The 20,216-nt window shown below is 33.9% G+C and overlaps 1 long non-coding RNA gene and 1 pseudogene across 1 annotated transcript; one reads left to right on the top strand and one right to left on the bottom strand.

Annotated features, from left to right (window-relative positions):
- Window positions 1-8,791: 8,791 nt before the first annotated feature.
- LOC133860182 (uncharacterized) lies at window positions 8,792-9,171 on the bottom strand (annotated as a pseudogene).
- A 1,013-nt stretch (window positions 9,172-10,184) lies between these two features.
- LOC133860148 (uncharacterized) lies at window positions 10,185-18,784 on the top strand. Its single transcript, XR_009898875.1, has 2 exons — window positions 10,185-10,655; window positions 18,565-18,784. It is a non-coding gene; the product is annotated as an uncharacterized LOC133860148 (long non-coding RNA).
- Window positions 18,785-20,216: the final 1,432 nt, after the last annotated feature.

Below are 20,216 nucleotides of genomic sequence, written 5' to 3'. Positions count from 1 at the left end.
ACCAGTAATCACTAATAACCGGCAACAACCGGGTACCCTGTTGCGGTTATCGATTATTGTACTTTAAAAAATCGGTTAATAACCGGGTAACCACAACCGGTTTATATATATATATATAACTTCATTATATATATTTTACTAGTGTTGTTTAACTCACGGTGTCTGGATTGTCTACTTGTTACATTTTCTTCTAGTCAAAATCCAATACCCAAAATAACAGAACCCATGTGTTTAGGAAAAAATTTGATTTTTTAAACGTTGCTTTCTCTTTTTGTTTTCACTTGTATTAAATTTAACTCTCTTTTGACTTTTCTTTAGTCTTTGCCAAGAAATAAACTGAAACCCCTTCCCCTTTATCCTAATCTGTCAAAAAAAAAAAAAAACTAAACCCCCCCAGAAGCTCCAACGCCACCATTGTCATTTCTCAGTCTCTCTCGCTCTTTGCCAGTAAGTGTCCTTTGCACCTGATCTTCTTCTTGTTCTTGCCGTTGCTGTCTGACTGTGAAAGATATATACTAATAAATAAGAATGACTCAAGTTTATTGTTTATTTGGTAGTGTTGAATATACAGTTAAATTATGAAGAGCAAAACAAATATTGATTTTTATTTTTTTTAAAAAAAAAAATTGAAAAATTCAATGATAAAAGAAAATTGGTTATCCGGTTTAAAATAACCGGATAACCGGCGGTTGGTAAAAACTGCAACCGGCCTACCAGTTACGGTTGTAAAAATATGAATAACCGGAGACTCCAGTTGCGGTAGCGGTTATGAGCAAATAACCGCTACTATAACCGGTTGTACACTCGTAACAAAGCATAAAACTCTGTAAAATTATAGTCACATACTATAAGGTTACAAAGATATAGATACAAACAAAATTTTTACAATAAAGTGTTATCTATGACTTTCATCTTCCGCTAACTCATGTACAAAAATAGTTAAAGATCGAGCAGATCTGCTCCGAGCAAAATAGATCTAAGACAAAGGTATCCGAATATCTTAAAAAAAATTATTTAAACCGGATATGAAAAATAACCTCTCACATCAAATTATCTAGGCCGTAAGAGATAACCTCTCACTCCGAACTATCCAAGCCGTGAGGGATAACCCCTCACACTTAACTAACATTTATCCCATAAATGGTCTATGAGGGCATATCTATAGAAAAGAAAATTGTTACCAATCGAAGCGGCGATTAAAGGGTAGAAGGAAGAGTTCAAACTCTAGAAGAACGTTATGGAACGGTTGAGAAGCCATGTGTATCTAAAGATGAAGGGTGCGATAGCTGTGAGGATAAGAATAAGGCTTTTACGTGTTAAGCTGTTAGTGGTTAAGTGAGATTACGCTTGATATAAGCTATTAGAATAATTGGCTATCTGTTGTAATGCCAGTTAGTCAGTGGGCTTAGTCGAGTTATAAAAGACCCGTTTCAGTTTGTAAAGTGTATTGAAGAGATTTGTAACCTTTAATTTGTTCATAGAAGGAGGCCTGATGTACCTCGAAACATATCATCTAATGTATCTTTCATCCCATTTTCAATACAATTCCGTATTATCCATTGAATCTTTCCATTTCAAATTACCATAATATCTTTGAGAATACACTGGTGTGTTACAAAAACTCTTATTCAAAGCAAAAACACAACCAGCAAACAGCAGCAATGGCCATGAAGGAGATGAACGACACAACACAGAGGTAGATGGACGGATGTATATCGAATATACCAAAATTGCTGATCTGGTCAGAAAATACCTGCAAACAAAAGAAAAAACCATAATGGAATGAAGTAGGAGCATAGAATAAAAAAGGAAAGGGAGAGGAGGAAGGAGCAAGAGCATATCTGCTCCCTCCTCCTCTCAAATCTGTTTCTAAGAGCTTTTTCTCTAAAATCGGCTCTGGACAAATTAAGATGTAGTATTCAATATATACAATGTTATATACTAGAACTTCAATACTTTTTTTAGTAGATAAAGTAATGTTAATTACATTCTTCCTTTCTAACGAGAGTTTCATTTGCATTCGTATATGTATTGATTCATAGAAAGCGATAGTAATATCTGTACGGTCATTTTAAAAAGGCTAATTAAGTTATAATTTGAGCTATTTAAAATTATTTATAAAGCTTCACTGAATAAAGAATCAATATTGAACTTAGCATCCATAATAACTTTTATAATCCACCCATGAGCTAAGCTTTTACCATCTTTACAACTTCCTATTCCTCTCAGAATTTTTCATTGGCTTAAACGTTAGAGTGTTCTTCAACGACACCTTCGATGAGTGACCCTTACATGTTTCATGTCTTTACAGGTCTCTTTAACTTGACTACCGATGTGCAATCAGTTGTACTAAAATATATTGTTGGTTTGTTTTATTAGCTACATTCTATTGACAAAAACACTGTCATATCAAGGACATCGTATTTCTAGAGGACTTCTAGAAGATTTATTGCAGAATATCATTAAGAAGGAAGGGTCCTAATAAAGGAAATATTCTAGAGACTTTACAGCTCAGTAAAGTTGGTTTTCTCTGCAGACTGCTTGAACGGCCAGAAGAAACATCCGGACGCCATCCACAGAAAGTTAGAGTTCGATACCTGTTCACACGGCCCAACGAACGCAAACCACCGTGAGCTCTTGTTTGCAACCTGTCTGGATGGCTCAGCGAACGCAAACCATCGAGAGCATCTATTTGAAAGGATATCTGGACGCAGAAGTGAAGATTGCAGACAGAGAAGCCTTTTGTACAACCGTCCGGATGCGTTTTAGCAATTTTATGAAGACGCAGTTGCAAAGTCCGGACGCTAGAAGACATGTCTGGATGCTGCCTATGGAAATCCAAATTTATATAGAATTAGGATTTCTGAAGCCTATTTAAAGGGGCTTTTATGCATTGTTTATGTATGAATTCTGAAAAATATAATTACTGTGTGCTAAAAGAAGGTTATTAGGCAGAAAAAATTGTTAGATGTGCTGATTCTCTTAGAGTTTGTGTCGTAATCGTTCAACCGTTTTGAAGCCTAACTAGATAGGAGCTCTAGTTAAAGGGATCTATTGAAAAACCCTTCAGCCAAGGGTCTAGTAGAAAAGCGCTCAAGTATAGGTACTTGTTAGAGTTCAAGGTACGACTACTGCAAGAGTATTGTGAGTACTATTATCTTGTAACTAGCTATTTATTCTGTTAGTAGATTTTTTAAGTTTGGTTGCTCCATAATGGTTTTTCTTTTTTGTGCAAATAATTTTACTTCTTAACTAAAATATTTGTGCCTGTCTCTTTACTGCTTTTTATATTTTGGTTATAGTTGATTATTTAGGAGTCATCATTATTTTTCATATATATTACCATAAAGGTGATCACATATTTTCAATCAAATCTCTTGTCTGTCGTTGTGGTTCCCATCACTCAATTGATTTCTTAGCTTGTGAATGGATGGATCGGTCCACAAATGAGTGCCACAAGAGATTGTTTCTAATCATGTGTTCTTAAATAGATCGAGGTCCATCACCATCAGGCATTCTAATCGATCGATAGGGAGAAGAGATTCTCGTTTAGATTTTACAAATAAAATTTCTACTAGTACATGCTTCACACGCTGTAGTTTCTCTTTCTTCTCTTTTTTTCTTTTTCCTTTCTTTTTTTTTTTTTTTTTTTTAGTTTTATATTTTTATGTATTTAATATATTTATATCTTTTTTATTAAAGAGGGAATGTGACGCATTTTAATTTGGTCTGACGTAGCAACCAAACGAATTCTATTAAGTTATGGACGGAAATTGACTTCAAGAGTAAATTGTCATTTGTGCCTATACATGGACTTCTGAATTATTTTTGATACCACATGAAGCGGTTTGTAAATTAGACCAACCAAAATGACTAGTTTTATATTTTTTTTTTCCTTTTTTTTTAATAGCATATGTGCAATAATTTATTTTACCACATGCAAGTCGGATTGTATTTTTAGTTAATTTGGTGAATGCTAAGGTAGACCTACCCTACCTAAAAAGAATGCAAAGATATTGTATTTTAACATTTTTTTTTTTGAAAAATCATTAATATCATTGATTAAACCATAATCTCTTGCTAAGCAAGAATTACATTCCGCAAAAAAGAGGGACACTGCCTAATCCAAACCTCATCAAATAACCGTGAAAGAGCTAATTTAGCCACCTTTTAAAGTTTTAATAAAAATATATTTTATGTTTTTCTTTTTATTTTCATGAGGCATGTTACATGTACATTTTTTTTATATCTCTCATACATAACTTTTTTAAATTAATCATTAAATCTGTAGAACTCACATGTGGATCTTTGTAGATCTTACAGATCTAATTATTAATTTAGAAAAAATATGTACAAAAAATACAAAAAAAAAAAAAAAAAAGAATCATTTCTCAATTTTCATATGGGTGATCATTTATAAATTTTTAAATCAAAAAGATATTAAAAAAAGAATAAGAAAATAAATAACCTTAAATGGACAACAATTTTAAAGTTATGATATTTCAAAATTAAAAATCCTTAAAATTGATATGAGAATTATTAAAACAAAGAGTCTACGATCATAGGTCGAGTTGACCACTTTTTTCTTACTACTTCTTGTATAAGAGTTAACAATAATGTTTTTGGACAGCTCTTACGTAACTTTTACACAACTTTAACAATTTTTTTATAAGATTAACCATTGAATATAGAGTCCACATGTAGGAAAACAAATCCAATGGTTAATCATAAAAAAAAAAAAAATAGTTAGAATTGTGCAAAACTTGTGTAAGAGTTGTGCAAGAAACATTACTCGTAGTTAAAAATAAATCTTCGTACGTGTTAGATAATATATTTTCCATATATGAGATTATATGATTTTATTGTAATTGATTATAATCAACTCAGAATTGAATACATTCAATTATGATTTAATTTGATATTCTTTCATACCTTTTTGTACTCTCATTATATTTTTATAAATAGAGATAATTTGAATTGTAAATTCATCAAGAGAAATAAGAGTAAAATGTAGTCTTTTGGGCTTTATCCTGTGGATGTAGGTTATAGACCGAATCACGTAAAGTTCTTTTGTCTCCATTTTATTATTTCCGCTTTTGTCTTTATTTTTCCTATGTGTTTATCTCTTTCTTTCATGATATCATAGCTATAGGGTAACGTCTATGTTTGATCCGGTCCTGTGAATTTTTCTGTTAAATACTCTATTGGTACCTGAGTTTTAGGCTTTTTTTAATTTAGCACTTGAGTTTAAGGCTTTTTTTTTTTTTTTTTTTTTTTTTTTTTAATTTAGTACTTGAGTTTTAAGCTTTTTTAAATTTAGTACATGAGTTTTCATTTGTTTTATAAGTAGTACTCGAGTTAGGGGTAAAAACTCATTTAATACCTCTGTTATATTTTCGTCCAAATATTAATGACCCGTCACTTGTCAACCGTTGAGGTTGACATGTGGCACAATAAAAAAAAAAAAATTAAAAAAAAAATTGAAAAAAAAAGAAGAAGAAAAGGGGTGGCTCAACCACTCCTAATGGGGTGGTTTGACCACCCCAATGTCAAAAACCCATCAAAAAAATTTGAGGATTTGCCCATAAGGGTGGTCGAACCACCTCCATAGGCCACGAGGGTGGTTGGCCACCCATAGGCCGGCTCCCGTGGCCCTTGGGCCAACCCAAATGACCAAAACTCGTCATTTTTTATTTTTTATTATATATATATATATATTTATTTTAGCGGTTGATACGTGACGGGCCGTTAATATTTGAACGAAAAATGTAACAGATATATCAAACGAATTTTTACTCTTATCTTAAGTACCATCTATGAAACAAATAAAAACTTAGATACTGAATTTAAAAAAGTCTAAAATGCATATACCAATAAGATACTTAACATTTTTTTTTTATCTAATTGTCTTATTTTGATACTCAATACTTTTATAGATCTCCTCACCATAGGTCTTGCAAAATTGTATTTGTTAATGAAAAAAAAAATGTCGCTTCCTCTGTGCGTCACCTCCTTTTGTCGTTCAGTTGCTTTTACACATCATTCTTGTTGCTTCGTGACTACTCAGTTTGAAAAAGAAAAAAAAAAAAAAGAAGTCTTTGATTGAATCTGTGTGTTTCATCATCCCAAAATGACGGTCTTGTTCTTACCAGTTGGGATTTTGATATCAGAGAAAGAAAAAAAAAAAAAAAAATCCAAGACAAAATGATGCAGCCCAGATCTGAAAAGATGACGAAAAGCACGATCCGTCCACCGTCCACCGCAGATCCATCGGCCACCGATCGACCCAGACCTCGCCGGAAACCACGTTCAAGCGTCTTCTGATACCGGATTGAAATGAAGGAACAGGAAACTCAAGAAATGAACAAGAAATTAAGGATAGGAGTTCACCACCCAAGAGATTCACCAAGGGGATATAGATTATCACCACCCCAAGGATTAAATCAGGGGATACAGAACTATAGGAAGTTCACCACTCAAAGGTTAACACCCAAGAGATACAGAATTTACAAGAATGAGGATTCACTCTTGTCACAAACCAAACTGATTTTCACACTCCAAAAAACGTCCCCCTTCAGCTTACAACCACAAGTATTAAAAGAGCTTGGAACAACCCTCCAAGCATAGAACAAACAAGACAACCATGCTGCAATTCTTACACAAAAAAAAGACATGGCAAACAGGTCAGGAAATTCAGGAGATAGACAGGGGACAACATCCAAAAAACAGGCAAGGAGACAAGGGATGTTCAAAAGTAAGAAAACAACATCCCGGATTTTCCGAGTGGACCCAACGACTAATTTCAAAACGGTCGTATCTTTTTGCCTGTTTCTCCAAATAGACTGAAACTTCTTGGGTTGGAAAGATAACGTCTTGAACTTTAATTTGGACCTAAGAAACTCTCAAAAAGGACATCTTTTGATCCTATTATGATGGGCCTAAACCCAGTAGTAGACTGCTGCATCCGAATCTTCTTTCATTTTGGGGTTTGGGCCTTGCTTACTTGACAAGAGTTTACATGGCTCTTGCTGGGCATAGCCAAGTCAGGCTGGACATACCCATGTCAAGCATACCCATGTCATCTTCCCTCCGTCAGTCTGCCGCCAAACAAAACCGCGCCGTTAGCCACCGCCCAATCCTCGGGCACCTTGCAGATCTCCTTGCCATGTTGTACCATGGTTTCAAGTTCCTCCTCTGGAGGCTAGGCGTAAAGCCTTATTTTTCCTTGGTTTCAACTTTCAAGTGAACCGGTCAAACCCTAATATATATATATATATAAACCGAAAAAAAGGGTGAAATTCAGTTCAAGAAAGAAAAAATCAAAAGAGAAAATTAAAGACCAAAAGAGGGAAAAAAATAAAAAAATAAAAAAGGGTGAAATTCAGTTGAAAAAAGAAAAAATCAAAAGAGAAAATTAAAAATCAAAAGAGGCACAAAAATAAATAAATAAATAAATAAACCCCACAATGGAGGCATAGTTGCCAACATTGTTTCGGCCCTTTGTTGGCCCATTATTTCTATTCATCCATTGTGATATTATTTTAAACTTAGGCCCATTTTAAGTCATTGTTGACTTTTATATTTAGCTCATAGTTGGCACATTATTTGTACTTTAGCATTTGTGGTATTGTTTTAAGTTCATGCCCATTTCAACCCTTAGTTAGCTTCTATATAAGGCCCATAGTTGGCCCGTTTCAACCTAAAAGTTGCAGATGTTCAAGAGCTGCCGATACTTCCAATTCTAGCGCCATCACCTCCTTTAATGCAGTGTTTAAAGAAGAAAATTCAAGATTTCATAAGTTTCCACGTTGAGTTTGAGGGGGAATGTTAAATAATATATTTTTCATATAATTGTGATTATATATGGTAAAAGAATATATGAAATTGTATGATTTGATTGTAAGAGAAATGCAAGAACATTTCTTGGTGTTCTCCTGAAATGGCATAGATGTAATTTTTTGATTAAAAAATTACATCTATGCCATCGAAAATGACATAGATGTAATTTTTTTAATTACATCTTTGCCATTGCAGGAGAATACTAGGAGAATACAAAAAGATACTCTAGCATTTTCTCTTGATTGTAATTGATTATTATCAAATCATAATTGAATACATTAATTCTAATTTGTTTTGATATTCTTTCATACCTTTTTGTACTTTCCTTATATTCCTATAAATATGGATCATTTGTATTATAAATTCATCAAGAGAAATAAAAATAAAATATAACTCTTTGGGCATTATCCTATAGACGCAGGTCATAGACCGAATCACGTAAAATTTTCTTGTCTCTATTTTATTATTTTCCCTTTTATCTTTATTTTTCTTATGTATTTATCTTTTCTATCGCTACGTATGGTAGTGTCGATGCAACAACTGAGGCAGCCTTTACAACTTGTTGAAGGTTTACCGTTACACAATTGGCTAATTTATTTATGAATGATTTCTAATTTGCACGACACAAACTAGGAACAAAGGCAACAAACAAAGAACGTTGTATAAAAATGGGGAAAAAAAGTAAAAAATTCTTCAAAATGAGTAAAAAAAAGCTCTCGTCACTGCATATAATTTCTTTCCCAAATTTCTCAAATGGTAACTCAACCAGGTGGAGAGCCTCCCACCTTTGTTCATGGCTCTGAAACTGTTTGAACAAAACGCCGTGGCCAAGTTCCAGGTTCCTAGCGAAGCTTCCCACAACAGCGGAGAAAAACAACCCCATCTCACGAAATTACAGAAAAAAGTTTGCCGCCAATTACTTCCCCTCTTTGAAATCACACTACAGTAAAGAGATTAATACAACCATTAACAAAAGATCATAATTTTTACAACCCCATTTCACGAAGTTACAATCCCACACAAAAACCCAAAACCCTCAAGTCTTCGCATTTACCCCCAAACGATTTGACACAATGCCAAAGAGAACCCCCCCAAACGGTCTGTGGCGGCGGCAGAGAGTAGGACGGAGGGAAGAAGAGTTTGCAGTTGTTGCAATACATCAGAGGCTCCTTCCCCGGCCACCGCCATACCGGAACGAAGAATATCTTCAGGACCTTCTCGTAATCCACCAGATCGGCCGGCGACCGGCACGCTATGCACCTGCCCACACCATATTTCAGCAACTGCATGCCTGACCTGTTGCTGTACTCCTCCTGCAAAGAAGAAGAACATTTCCTTCGTCTTTCTTCTGCCTTTGCCTTTTTTCCTTTCCTTTCTCCTTTTCCTTTCTTTTCCTGGAGCCGGAGCGTGGGCGTGCTGGAGCTTAGAAGAATCAGGAGAGGGGAAGGAAGTGAACGGGAGAGAAAAGTGAAGGTGGTGGAGAGAGAGAAGGGAAGAAGTGAGAAAGCGGGAAAGAAAAAAAAAAAAAAAAATCAATAGGTAATTAAATATTGAGTTAAATTTAAAGTGAAATTTTGATAATAGTAAAAAAAAAAAAAATTATAAAGAATTTATTGGAGTGAATTTTTTGAGTTTTTAATCAAATTTTGATGGAAATTTTGAATAAGAGCTCACTAAGATGCAACATGGCCAACCATTTGTAAATAAATTCATTTTAAATTCAGTTACACATGGCCAACCATCTTTATGATCATCTATTGAACCAATTTTTTTTAATAAAATTTCCATTTAATCCTTAGGATAAAAATTTCATATAAATCAGTTTGTAGGAAATTTTATACAACCCTCATGTAAGAAATATATATTGTTTTAATAACATGTATTTCTCACATGCTTTTTTAATATCATTAATAAAAAAATATGTGCTTTTCATTTATTTAAAAAATACATGTCAATCTTATATATGAATTATATGAAATTTCCTACAAATTAATTTATATGAAATTTCTGTCATAATCCATATGCATGCTTATGTTGCCTTCGTTTCTTAGGTGTGTTTCTGTGTTTTCTTCTTTCTCTTCTTTTAACAAACCCACATATATTTATATTACAAACACAATTGTCGTCTAAATAGTCACTTTCCTATATATGCCCAAAAAATATTTATAATTAAGACACTTCTTGTATTAGTTTTAGGATCTTAGCTTTCCATGCTACGGAGATAATTGCTCACAATTTCTTTTTCTTTTTTCTTTTTGAAATACAGAAGAGGAATGATTATAGAAATTTTAATAATTATTAATACTGTGGTTTCTGTCGTAATTAACAAACGAAAATCAGAACACATATACGTCTGCCATTTTCCCAAAAGCTGTTGCGAGATGGTTGCTCCAAATTCTAACCCTTTCCTTGAGGACTTTCTTACATGTTGGTCAAGGCCATTTTCCCATTTTCTCTATCCCCACACATGGCAGACATGCACCAAATCCCCTGCGGTATTGAGACACGCACACCCCCTCCCCTCTCTTCTCTTTTCCTCTTTAAACACACGATCCCTTCTTTCTCTTCCTTCCCTTCTTATTTCCTCCTTTCTTCTTCCAGACTTTTCCTCTCTACCTCTTAACCGAACAAAACCAAGAAAGGGCGAGGGAGAGACACAGAAAGACCGAGTTTGAGAGAGAGATTCACGGAATCACGGAGTGAGAGATCGAAAGGTCAGATTTTTGGAGTGGGTTGAAGCGGACGACGCCGGTGGAGCCAAGGAGCGTTTTCCGGTGTTTTTCTCGGTACCCAAACAAGAAGGAACTCGTTTTTGGGTAAGCAAATTCCTTAAGCTTTGATTTCTTTTTTAGTTGATTTGGGTTTGGATTGAAGTGGTTCTCGGTGATTAGAAGGATTCGTTGAGTTGTGAAAATTTGGGGGGGATTTTCTTAGAAAACAGAATGGGTATTGAAAATTCTTTGAGTGTCCTTGATTTCTTTTCAAGCCGAATGGGTGTGGAATCTACTGCAATATTTATGGGTTTGCTTTGGGGAAGATTTTCTGTAGATGGGTGTTTTGATTTTGGGGGGTATTTTTCTGGAGAATTTTCTTTGTAGAAAAACCGAATAGGCGTGTAATCTATTTCTGGGTTGTTTTTCCGGTAGAGGAACCGAATGAGAAGGTGATTTTTGTTTAGGTTTTTCTGGTGATTAAATGAATGGTATTTTTTTTTGATTGGATCGTGGAATCTTTTGAGTATTGTTGGATTTTTGGTGATTTTGTTTTAGTGGGGATGATTTTCGGTAGGACAACCAAATGGGTATGGTGATTTTCTATTAAAGATTTTCTGTTGAAGACCGTATAGTGTGTGGTATCTGTTGACATTTCGGAATTTGCTTTGTGAAGAATTTTCTGAAGAAAAACCGGTTAAGTGTTTTAGATTTTCCATTGATGCTGAATGAGTTTTTAATTACTATTTGAGGTTGAGAAGGATATTCTGTAGAAAATATGTTAGATATTGAAGTTTTTGATGAATTAAATTCTGAATTTTGTTGGTTAAGTTGAGGGTGAATTCCGGGTTGGCGAGAGAGCTTTTTATGTGGATTAGGCCGAATGATTTCATGTTGAAATTTTTGAGTGTTGATGTTTTAGTCTGATAAATTAGCGATGTTGATTTAGTTATGAATATAGATATGCGGTATTTTTTTTAGAAGATTATATATATATATATATGTACCTTAGTTTAAGTTAGACTTAAAATTTCAGAATATTCTTCTAAGTTTCTTCTCTCAATTTATTTGGGTAAAAGCTCGACCTTGATTCTAATGACCGGTTTTGGTAAGGGAACACAACTTTAAAACCCGGGTGAAATTTTAATAGAACTTTTTCAAGAAAAAAAGTCGGGGATTTTTCTAAAACTCTTTCACTTCTTTATATTGCTTGTCTTTTTAAATTCTGTAATGATATTACTCTTATTATCAAATGTGATTGAGAATTCATGTGATTATATGATGTAGATAAAATTATAACTCTCAAAGTATGAATTGTGCATGAGTTACACGTGCACCATATGAATGAAGTTAATGAAATTATGGTTCTCGAAATGTATGTGTTATATGATGATTTTATGAGGTTATGTATAGTTGTATTTGTACACCATATCGTATGTGTTGCATATGCTCCATGTGAGCGAAAAATGATGGCATCATCATAATTTTATGTGCATCTATTACACAGTTTTATCCCATGGCAGCATCGTGTTACGATCCGGATCTATGTGGGTAACGTGGCAACCACACCAAAAGTGTGGGTTATTGGTCAGGGGGCCTTCACCTAGGGAAGTTCCTAACCCGTCGGCTCTCCCTTTTGATGATAGGATGAGCGTATAGGTCCTTCGGGATCAATCCTTTTGGATGTGCCAAACGTAATGTGTGCCGCTCACGGCTAAATAGCGGAGGTGGGTTGGTGGAGGGTAAAACTTACACGTTGCATAAAATGATTCACGCATCATTCTACATTTGATCTAATTGTATGTCATTTAACTGTTTCTTTACTTGCTAAATTATTTGAACTCTATTTAGAATTCCTGAAAAATATCATACTCGTGTTTGTTGTGCTTTCCTTACTGAGTTGTCAAACTCACCCCTTTTCCCCCAAATCTGTTCAGATGACATAGTAAGATGGAGTCATTTCTTTGAAATGGCGTAGATCTCGCTAAGAGCAATAGATCGTTGTGGACAGACCTAACCTTTATATTGTATAATATATCTCTTTTTGGAATTCATGGCATTGTAAAGAATTATTAATAGGCATAAATATTAAAATATGAAGTTACAATCTAGATGTTGTAAATGTACGCTTTCATTTAAATGTCTTTAACACTCAAGTTCGCGTTTTCCCTTATATCCAAAAACGGGGGTGTGACAAGATGGTATCAGAGCAGTTTGCTCTATTGACCGTAGGAGTTGATCTTATTAGAGTCTAATTTCTATAGGAACTAAGGAGCGAATAGGATCTTGCATCATAGCAGATTGACTTTATGGACCATAGGATTGATTTTATTAAAGTTGAGGTCTTTAGGATCTAAGTTATAATTTGGAATTAATACCAAAGTATATGCTATGAACAGTATCAAAATGAAATAGGTTTCAAGATCTGTTAGCCTAAGTATTAAGTTGCGCAATCTTTTTCGAGGAGTCTAGCAATTATTTTATATTGCATCGGTTATAGGCCAACTTGTTTTGGATGGATTGATATCTAGGACCATGTTTTGAGGTATGATTAAGAAGGATACTTACTTGCAAACTTTTGGTGCATATTACTTTTACAGGCTTGTGGTCTATTGATAAGGTATATGGATATAGGAAATAGAATTTGGCTCATTGTTATCACGTAGTGGAAGCAAATTTTTGACGTGAATACTAAAAGTTCGATGCGCACTCGAAAAATCTTGGGAGAATTAGGAAAGATGTATTTTGAGGACTTAGCGTATCAAGATCAATTAAATTGTTGGAAGTTCCATAGTGCATCAAAATTACAAAAAGAATAATATTAAGAGTTTAGAGATGTAATGGACCTAAAACTTCTTTCTTATGATGGATATCTATTTCGAGGATAGATAGTTTCAGTAGTATACTGAAGGGATTGGTAATGGCATGGAATGCTAGTTAACCACCAAAATTGAGGTAAATATGGAGATTTAATCAATTTACCCCTTGGCAATGGTGGTATCAAGTGATACTAAGCTTATGTGGACTTTTGAGGACAGTAGGCTTAAAATCTAAGGGTGGATCTTGCTAGAATTTTGTTGTAGTGCTAAGTTATTTGATGCGATCAACTATATGAAATTGTGAATTCTTTGTGTTGACTTATATTGGAACGGAGTTGGTACTTATATATAGTACTAAGAAAATTGATGGTAAAGAGTTATGTGCGAATTTAATTGGATATATTTGGTTTGGGATCATTCTGAGGATAGAATGTTTATGACATTTGGTTGACTAACACTCTAGCTACATATATGAATTTGATGAATTCGGTGATTTTGTTTTTGATTATAATATATTGGTGTAATCTAAGGCTTAGAGAAGCATGGATATCTTTTGAGGGTGGAATAACAAATCTCAAGAGAAATGATGTGTGGGGGTGTTGATCGAATTTCTATAGAGGTGAATGTTGTGGTTCTTTGAGCAATGTCGACTAGTGTGATAGAAGTTTCTTAAGTCTTGTTGAATACTATAATGGAATGATTATTAGTATGGCGATCTCATTGATATAGTTGACTGGACCAAAGAGTGTAAGAAACATTTTCAAGGATTAAAGCAGATTAGTGTTTCCTTTTAGTAGTTAGAAGATCGGATTGTATTAAGAAATTTAAATTTTTGGTTGGAAGTTTTTGACGTAGTTGCTGTTAGATTATGAAGTTTATCGAGGAAACTAGGTTGATATGAGAAGGTTTTGAGTATACTATAATTTAATTTGGCTACAAAGAATTGTGGATAGATGATTGATCTTTGTTTTGGGTGGATGTGTGTTTTGTTATGATTCTGGAAGTTAACCAATTAGGGTAGGATTGATGATATGTGGCTTATTGACTAAGAGCTTGTAAGTATGTTCATTTCTTAGTTGCTAGCTTGATCTTGATGTTTGTAACTATTAAATTTGGGAGTTATATTTGGGTTGTTAATATTGATTTTGAAGATTTGGAGTTTGATTTTGACTGTGTGAAAAGTTTTTAAGTTTTTTTAGGACCACTCGAGCATATTGGTAAGTTGCTGAAGAATTGATTAGTTTTGAGTAACTATTGAATTGTATACTTGATGATGAGGCTATAATTGGTGAATACATAAAGAGATAGAACATACTTTGTTAAGGTCTGATTCATGATATGGTATTATATGCTGTATAGGATTTTGGTGGTGTGGGTGTATCTCATTAATGAGTTTTATTAAAGTATTAACTTAGATTTTTATGTCTCTTAATGTAAGATTATCATTGTTCTATGATACAATGATGGAATTATCTGAAGAAATGGAATTTGTTTTTTGGATAGTTTTGCAAATACTACATAAATATTCATTTATTCTTAAAGACTTAAAAGGTAGTATGGATGATTTGAGTTGATTAATGATTATGATCTTTGATTGATTACTACTCTAGAAAGGCTAATGTTGTGACTGATACACTTGGTAGGAAAATCCCCTGGGATATCTATAGTTATGATGGATTCAGTTTGGCTATGTAGGTATTGGAATTTAAAGAGGTTTAACACAAATGACTGTTTAAGTGAAGAGGATACTAAAGTATTTTTAAAAACATTTGATATGAACACATGTATTAGAGAAGAGTTCTAAGCATGAGATAGTAGCTGCGTTATCTATGGTGTGCAATGGTGTTATTGCATGATTACAATTTCATATAATATGTTTAGGATTATAAGTATTGACTACCAGGGACAGAGCGAGAAGCTAGTTGATCTAAATAACAAGAAAATGTGGAGATAGGCAAAATCGTGAAGGCATGGTTAAATTGGATTGAAAATGTAGGTGATGTATCCTTTGGGAATTATGATGCTTATATTTAATCGAGGTATAAGCCACGATACCATACGAGGATAGGTTCAAAGGTTTACATTTGAGATAGTAAGAAAGCCACACGAGTTTGGATGTTTTGAAGACCACAATTGAGAACATTTAGAGTGCTCGTTTGTAATGCTAGGAGTTGATAAAATAAATGATAAGTGGAATTTATATAGAATAATCGGTTCGCATATAGAACGGAAAGTTACTTTCCATAGTCCTTCAAGTGATACAATCAAGTAATATTGAGGTTGCTTGAGGAATAAATTTTGTGCCTAAAGTTTTTGGGATAAGTTTCTACATTATCTAAAAGTTTGAGGTGCTAAAAGTAAGCTAGAGTATGTGGTATAAAAGAATTTGTATGATTTACCTTATGTCATTAGTCTAACTAATGAGTCTTGAACTAATGAGGGAAGATTGGCGAATTGATTTGAACTTAAGATAGATATAGAAACACAAGTAGTGCTTGTAAGATCGTAGTTGATAAAGTGTATAGATGTTATTAAAGCTTGTAGAGAATGTAGACTTTTGTAAGACTGAAATACTAGTTAACAAGGGTAAAGACTAGTTATTGCTTTGAGGCTAAGAATAAAATGTTAGTGGCTCTAGATCAATAGAAAGATTATTATGAAAATATGTGATGCTGTTGTGCGATTAGTTAAGAAAAATTCCGTGGAATTTTTCTAAGGAGGGAAGGATATAACACAAGGAAATTGTGTATAATGCTAGATATTGTTAAAAGAAAATATAGTATATTTTTCCTTACTATAAGAGAACCCAAAAAAAAAAAAAAAATTGTTATAATATTAAATATTATTAAAAGAGATTAGAAGGGATTAAGAGATGAAAAAAAAAAATTTTGCTTGACACGTTTTTATAGACCTAGCAAAATAAAGACAAGTGGGGAGCCTTCTGATGACACATTTCAAAATAGTTGAAATGTGTCTTGCTCCCCTTTTCTCTATCCCCAGACATGGCAGACATGCACCAAATCCCCTGCGATATTGAGACACGCACACCCCCTCCCCTCTTCTCTTTTCCTCTTTAAACACACAGCCCCTTCTTTCTCTTCCTTCCCTTTTTATTTCCTCCTTTCTTCTTCCAGACTTTTCCTCTCTACCTCTGAACCGAACAAAACAAAGAAAGGGCGAGGGAGAGACACGGAAAGAATGAGTTTGAGAGAGAGATTCACGGAATCACGGAGTGAGAGATCGAAAGGTCAGATTTATGGAGTGGGTTGGAGCGGACGACACCGGTGGAGCCAAGGAGCGTTTTTCGGTGTTTTTCTCGGTACCCAGACAAGGAGGAACTCGTTTTTGGGTAAGCAAAATCCTTAAGCTTTGATTTCTTTTTTAGTTGATTTGGGTTTGGATTGAAGTGGTTCAAGGTGATTAGAAGGATTCATGGAGTTATGAAAATTTGGGGGGATTTTTCTTAGAAAATAGAATGGTATTGAAAATTCTTTGAGTGTCCTTGATTTCTTTTCTAGCCGAATGGGTGTGGAATCTACTACAATATTTATGGGTTTGCTTTGGGGAAGATTTTCTATAGATGGGTATTGTGATTTTGGGGGGTATTTTTCTGGAGAATTTTCTTTGTAGAATTACCATATAGGCGTGTAATCTATTTCTGGTTTGTTTTTCCGGTAAAGGAACTAAATGAGAAGGTATTTTTGTTTGATTTTTTCTGGTGATTAAATGAATGGGTATTTTTTTTTTTTGATTGGATCATGGAATCTTTTGAGTATTGTTGGATTTTTGGGGATTTTGTTTTAGTGGGGATGATTTTCGGTAGGACAACCAAATGGGTATGGTGATTTCTATTAAAGATTTTCTGTTGAAGACCGTATAGTGTGTGGTATCTGTTGACATTTTGGAATTTGCTTTGTGAAGAATTTTCTGAAGAAAAACTGGTTTAGTGTTTTAGATTTTCCATTGATGCTGAATGAGTTTTTAATTACTATTTGAGGTTGAGAAGGATATTCTATAGAAAACATGTTAGATATTGAAGTTTTTGATGAATTAAATTCTGAATTTTGTTGGTTAAGTTGAGGGTGAATTCCGGGTTGGCGAGAGAGCTTTTTCTGTGGATTAGGCCGAATGATTTCATGTTGAAATTTTTGAGTGTTGATGTTTTAGTCTAATAAAGTAGCGATGTTGATTTATTTATGAATATAAATATGTGGTATTCTTTTTAGAATATTATGGTTTCATGTTATATAGGATATATGTAGGTACCTTAGGTTAAGTTAGACTTAAAATTTCAGAATATTCTTCTGAGTTTCTTCTTTCAATTTATTTAGGTAAAAGCTCGACCTCGATACTAATGACCAGTCCAGGTAAGGGAACACAACCTTAAAATCCCGGCGAAATTTTAATCGAACTTTTTCAAGAGAAAAAGTCGAGGATTTTTCTAAAACTTTTTTACTTCTTTATATTACTTGTCTTTTTAAATTCTGTAATGATATTACTCTTATTATCAAATGTGATTGATAATTCATGTGATTATACGATGTAGATAAAATTATAACTCTCAAAGTATGAATTGTGAATGAGTTACACGTGCACCATAAGAATGAAGTTAATGAAATTATGGTTCTTGAAATGTATGTGTTATATGATGATTTCATAAGGTTATGTATAGTTGTATTTGTGCACCATATCTTATATGTTGCATGTGCTCCATGTGAGCAAAAAATGATGGCATCATCGTAATTTTGTGCATATATTATACAAAGTTTTATCCCACGGCAGCATCGTGTTACGATCCGGATCCATGTTGGTAGCGTGGCAACCACACCAAAAGTGTGGGCTATTGGTTGGGGGGCCTTCACCTAGGGAAGTTCCTAACCCATCGGCTCTCCCCTGTGACGACAGGATGAGCGTATAGGTCATTTGGGATCAGTTCTTTTGGACGTGCCAAACGTAACGTGCACCGCTCACGGCTATATAGCGGAGGTGGGCTGGTGGAGGATAAAACTTAAATGTTGCATAAATGATTCATGCATCATTCTGCATTTGATCTAATTGTATGCCATTTAACTGTTTCTTTACTTGCTAAATTATTTGAACTTTATTTAGAATTCCTGAAAAATATCATACTCTTGTTTGTTGTGCTTTCCTTACTGAGTTGTTAAACTCGTCACTTTTCCCTCACATCTTTTCAGATGACACAGCAAGACGAAGTCATTTTGTTGTAATGTCGTAGTTCTCGCTAATCGTTGTGGATCGACCTAACCTTTATATTGTATAGTATGTCTCTTTTTCAGAATTCATGGCATTGTAAAAAATTATTAATAGGCATAAATAATAAAATAGGAAGTTACAATCTATATGTTGTAAATGTACGCTTTCATTTAAATATTTTTAACACTCAAGTTCACGTTTTCCCTTATATCCCAAAACGGGAGCGTGGCACCTAATCCTTCCAATTGCGCTCCAAAGAGCATCATCATCAAGTCGTCTTGATGAGACAGTTACAAAAGAGCCGCAAAGAGCCCCTTTAGTAAGACTTCTTTACATAAGGATTTTCAGAGAGCACTGTTAACAATCCGTTCTCATTCTTTAGTAATTACACTGCCAATACTTTAAAAACCCTAGAGGCTTTTTGACAAACTTAAGTGTTTTGGCGCTGCTACGTGATTTGCATGAAGTATTTAATTCTCTTGAAGCATTTTTGTTCAATCCACATCTTCATTAAACAACCTTCAGTCTAATCGGAATTCCATTTAAGGAAACCAAATGGTAGAATTGTCTAGAAGTTTTCGTTTTGGGAAAACAACTGTGGGGACGAGCAAGTGAGCTACTTGTTTAGTTGAAGAAAGTGTTATCTATCAAAATTTTATGAGTATGAATTTCTTTTTAATATCATACCAATTGATGTAATGTAATTTATGTGCATTCATATAATTGCAGGATATTGCAGTAAGGGTCTATTTGAAAAAAAAAAAAAAAAATCTAATATTTAATTTTATTTATTTTCTTTTTTTAAAAAAAAAAACTAAAATTTTTTGAAGAAAAAATAAAAGAAAACGAAAAAATAATTAAAAAACTTAAATTAAAAAAATGGAAAAAAAAAGGAAGAAAAAAGAAGAAGAAAAGGAAGATGAAAAACCAGTTTTTTTTTTTTTTTGTAATTAGGAGGGATATTGACATTTTTTTTGGTAGTTTAAGGAGAGATATTGACACAATTGATAGTTTGGGGGCAACATTGACAATGAGGCGGTAGTTTGAGGAGAATATGTGTACTTTTTTCTATATTTATATTTTTTTAATCAAAGAGGGACACGTGTTGCTTTTTAATTAAGTCTGGCGTGTCAACCAAACGAATTATGTTAAATTGTGGACAGAAATTGACTCTAGAGGGTAAATTGTTATTTTCATCTAACACATGGACTTCTGAATTATTTTTGATACCACAAGAAGTGATTTGTAAATTAAACGAACCAAAAGTAGGAGTGTAAACCTGGAAGTGATTCCCGGTTATTGGCCAAAATCAAGAGTCGGCTCCAGGGTCTTAATAACCGGTTCTGGTAACTGGATGGCCAGCCAAAACCCTATTATCCCGGGTGGACCCGATTATTCGGATCATCTTCTAAATTTTTTTAAACCCGCCTTATTCAATGAAATTCATAACATCACCGGTTATTATATACACATCGATCCACGTACATTTTTCGCCATCGTTGGATTCACATGATCGACGGTAGAGAAATCCGAGCAACATTATTCTAGCGGTCCCATGCTGTCTGCGTTCATTTTGTCTTTCTGAAGCTCCCTCTCTCTCTCTCTCTCTCACACCTTTTCGGATTTCTTGGAA

Source organism: Alnus glutinosa, chromosome 2 (genome assembly GCF_958979055.1).
Source record: "Alnus glutinosa chromosome 2, dhAlnGlut1.1, whole genome shotgun sequence".
Classification (NCBI taxonomy): Eukaryota; Viridiplantae; Streptophyta; class Magnoliopsida; order Fagales; family Betulaceae; genus Alnus; species Alnus glutinosa.
This window is presented reverse-complemented; position numbering and strand designations above follow the sequence as displayed.